The 5,000-nt window shown below is 39.4% G+C and overlaps 1 protein-coding gene across 1 annotated transcript in view; it reads right to left on the bottom strand.

Annotated features, from left to right (window-relative positions):
- The window catches only part of klhdc3 (kelch domain containing 3), a 41,314-nt gene that overhangs the window by 10,086 nt on the left and 26,228 nt on the right, over positions 1-5,000 (bottom strand). The window lies entirely within an intron of this gene.

Raw genomic sequence — 5,000 nt, forward strand, 5'->3', positions numbered from 1 at the left:
ATTTTTATACTGTATGAACTATAGATTCTATCCCCTAACCCTAACCCTACCCCTAAACCTAACCCTCACAAATAACTTTCTGCATTTTTACATTTTCAATAAAACATCATTTAATATGTTATTTCCCTTGTAGGACCACCTAAAAGGTCCTCACAACCAGAAATGTCCTCACAGAACAGGTTGATTCTCAAAACTTGGTCCTCACAAGTATAGCAAAACCTGAACACACACACACACACAAACAAACACACACTCACACAAACACACTCTCACACAACACACACTCACACAAACACTCTCACACACACGCACTCACACAAACACACTCTCTCACTCACACACAAACACACACACACTCACACAAACTCTCACACTCACTCACTCACACAAACTCTCACACTCACACACACACACACTCACTCTCACACACACACTCACTCTCACACACACACACACACACACACACACACACACACACACACACACACACACACACACACGCACTATCAGTGTGAAACACACACGAGTCCAGCAGGAAACAGGTCTGCGCGCTTCAGTATCTCACACAAACATCTGTTTCCTGTGACACACCTGCACTCCAGAAAAAAAGTCATGTGACCCACAAACATTATCATGAATGATTTCAGTCACAAGTTCATCATATAAAGCAGGGTTTCCAGAGTCAAGAGGTTACATACGGAAATATTTCCATCATTTACCACATTTTAAAAACACTGACGGATAATTGCAAATGTTGTCTGTCATTTATCAAATACAAAAAAGAACACAACTTAAACCAAACGTGTCCATTTTCATCCTAACCATCCTTGAAGACAGAAATAACAAATAAAAAAATACCATTCTGCAAGTTTTTTTGTTGTTGTTGTGACAGATGACTGAAGTAGATTGGGATAGAAATGCCAATGGTGTATTAAATGAAATAAAATGTATAAATATTGTAAGAAAAGAACAATAAAGGTAAATTAAAATATAAATATAAATATAAAGACTAACATTATTTAATATATCAGGGGTTCTCAAATAAATCATTTGGGTCAAAGGGGTTTTGGGAACCCTTGATGAAAACGATCCTAAACTTCATCAGAGGTGATTCGTTCAGCGGCAAGAGATTCTTCAGACTCGACCAGTGACCCCCGATTATACAGACTTGATGTGATCGAGAATGGGGGGGCAAAGATCAAATGTTAATATTGGGCAGTCGTGTATGTGTGTGATCGGCCGGTGTCGCTCTGTTTTCTTCTCTCTGCCTCTCTTAAGTGCAGGATGTTGTTCGGCTTTTACATTCTTAATCTTGCCTAAACAAACGGGTTGCTGGTTTTAAGTGAAACAGAGGGTTCTGTGGTCCCGGAAGGCCAGCTGTGGAACTCATCACACCCCCGACACACTGGGAGGTCACCCGCCCCGGATTATACCGAGACCTTTATCAGACCGTTACATTAACGTACGCGTGCTGCTATTTATTTACCTTCATGGGCGAGTTAATGAAACGTGCCCTATGAACCCGTGAAGATCGGTGCAGGATCACATGACAGTCTTTAACATAACAACTCACCAACAAAACAAACACAAATGACAAAGAGAGTATGTGACAAAAACACAGAGTTGCTCATATCGAAGATCAAAGTGGAAGAGAAAGAAGAGTAACAAAGTAAGAGCACATCAAATCACGCAATATTTCACATTAGTAGTGCCATTGCTACTGGGACAATAAACTTCTGCCAACTGAAGCCTCTGCCCATCAGACAGCAAAATACACTGAATCAATTCTGGATGAACTACAAAGACTCTTAATTAATAGCCTTATAATTTAATCATTAGCATTACAGTATAAAACACTGCCTTACTGTCATATTGAAAGAACAGATCACTTAATATATCTGAGGAACACATGACTGATTACACATATATTACACATACAATATAGATATATAATATTGGCATATATACATTTATTGTAAAGTCATTGGAGAACTGCTTGCTCACGGGGACTTTAGGACATTAAAGACATTTCTCATTACTCTAAATTACTCACATTACTCAAAGCACAATACAAATACAAATGACTTGACTTGGATGTCCAGTTCATACACATATTGTGTTGTTTTAAAATCTTCTTGAGCATGTTTTAACCACGAAAAGTTTGGATATGGAAACACCTTCAGACACTTGGAATGAACTTCTGCTGAAAATGAGTAAGAAATGAGTGAAGCAGATTACAAACCACGAGTGCTGAACCACCGATCTCTGACAGCAACCGCAAACACAAGTAAATGAAGATGAATCTCATCAACTCATATAAGAGAAAGACCACCAAACAGAAAACAGGCATTCATTTTCCATCTGTAAATAATGAAATAAACTGTTTTTGTTTTAAAGTGCATGTATAAATGTGTATAAACAACCCCAATTCCAAAAAAGTAAAGAAAATAGGGAGTCATTTGTAAATTCTATTCACCCTGTGCTATATTGAAACCTCTAAAACAACACATTATTCGATGTTTTACTTTGTGAATGTTATAGTTGTTGTTTTTTTAATGTACACTCATATTAAATCAGATGATTGTAACACACTCTAAACAGTGTTGGGACAGTCGAGTATTTACCACTGTGAAACATCAGCATTTCTTCTAATAACACTTATTAAGCATTTGGGCACTGAAGACACAAGTTTGTTAAGTTTAGCAAGCAGAATTTTCCCTCATTCATCCATTATTCAGGTCTTCAGCTGTGCAGTTATACAGGACCTTCGTTGTCGTATGGTGTGCTTCATAACGCGCCACACATTCTCTACTGTAGATGGTCAGGACTGCAGTCATGCCAATCTAGCACCCGCACTCTCTGCTTAAACAGACATGCACTTGAAATCTGGGCAGTATGTGGTTTGAAGTTGTCCTGCAGGAAAATGCAGGAACGTCCCTGGAAAAGACGGTGCTGGATGGCAGTATATGCTGCTCCGTTATGTGAACATATCTTTCTGCATTAATGGTGCCCTCACAAATGTGTGAGTGACCCATGCCATGGGCACTGACACACCCCTGGCCCATACAGACACTGGCTTTTGGAGCTGACACTAATAACAGCATGGATGGTCTTTTTCCTCTTTGGCCAGGAGAACACGACGGTGATTTTTTTCCAAAAAACAATTTGAAATGTGGACTTGTTGGAACACAAAACATGATCCCACTGTTCTCATATGAGACTGAGTGCAGAGGAGTATGTGACACTTCTGGACAGTGTTGATGTATGGCTTCTCCTTTGCATAGTACAAAGGTTTCCCAAAGTATTCCCGAGCTCATGTCATGACATCCTAAACAGACGCATGACAGTTTTTAAGACAGTGATGTTTGAGGGATCGGACATCACACACATTCAGAAGTGTTTTTTGACATTGCCCTTTATGCACAGAGATTTGACCGAATTCCTTGAATCTTTTAAGAATACTGTGCACTATTGAGGGTGAAACGACAAAAAACGTCCACTTTATATATGGGAAACATTGTTCTCAAAGTGCTGGATTATTTGCTGACGCATTGTTTGGCAAATTGGCGAGTCTTGACCCATCATTGCTCTTGAAGGTCTAGACTTTATTTGGAGGCTCCTTATATACTGTATCACAATTGCCTCACCTGTTTAACATCACCATGTTATTTCAACTCGTCAGACTGTTATTAGACTAAATCGACCCATCTCAACTTTTTTGGAGCGTGTTGCAACCATCTGATTTGAAATGAGAGTTTATTTTAAGAAAATAAATTAAATTCACAAGGTAAAACATCAAATAATGTCTTGTTGCTGTGCCTTTAATATATCACAGGGTGAGTTGAATTTACAAATCACTCCTTTATGTTTTTATTAGCATTTTCCATACTGTCACAACTTTTTCAGAATTGGGTTGTATGTACTGCTTTGGCAAAATAATGTTTTTTTTTTTTCTTTTCTTTTTTACCATGCTAATAAATCTGTGAGAATGTCTAAAGACACCGAGAGGAGGACAAGTGACCCTGCGAGAGAGTCTGAGTGTGTGAAAGTGTTTGTGTGTTTATGAGGCCGTCTGCATTTTTATTTGTGTTACATGATCAGCAGAGTATCATTGAGAAGTTCCTCCCCTTTCACACACACACACCCACACACACACACACACACACTTTGAAGCGTCAGGCGTCTCCCCCACTATGAAAACACTGTCGCTGTTGGCTGCAGCACCTCTGGGAATGTTGACTGGATCCTCTGAAGGTTTCTGGCTACAATCACCTCATTAGGGTGAGTGTCACCTTCTTAAAAGGTCACTAATGAAGAAATGAATGCTCTCTATTCAAGCAGGCTGGGAACGCCCCCCAACATCCCCAGTTTCTTTTTTATTTGTGCCATCAAATCCACCGAGAGAGAGAAACTTCATCTCACAGCATCACACACACACACACACACATTTCTACTATCACCACTACACACTATAATGTGATGAAGACACAACTATCCCACAATACACAAATTATTTTGTGTTGAATGTGTGAGTTGTAGCAGATAGTGAAGGTGCATCAGTGCTCAAGTGTCTGACATTCAGTAGTGTTTCAGAAGCATCTGAGAATGAGAGAATGAACTGAAAATAACAGAGATTTCACTTGATTCACATTTGTTTGGTCACTACATCATTCCCATATTTCCCTTTGTGTTATTTCATATAAATATGTCTTCACTATTATTATAAAATTCTAAAATGTGTAAAACAGTATCAGTACATCATGATTTCACTGTAGAGTTTGAGCGTGTGACCTGAGACAGCATGTCTCTTTCTCTCAGCGCGAGAACGAGCAGCTCGACACCGCCACCTGACGACGGGCATCACACACTGTAGTAACGGTGATTATGGGATGGCACTGTGGTTTTCCAGACACCTCTAGTGCTGTGAACACCGACGCTCTCTGAAGTGTTAACAACTTTATTGAGCTTCACTGCAGCCGTAAATTTACACTCAACAAATT

The sequence above is a fragment of the Myxocyprinus asiaticus genome, chromosome 23, assembly GCF_019703515.2.
Source record: "Myxocyprinus asiaticus isolate MX2 ecotype Aquarium Trade chromosome 23, UBuf_Myxa_2, whole genome shotgun sequence".
NCBI classification, from domain to species: Eukaryota; Metazoa; Chordata; class Actinopteri; order Cypriniformes; family Catostomidae; genus Myxocyprinus; species Myxocyprinus asiaticus.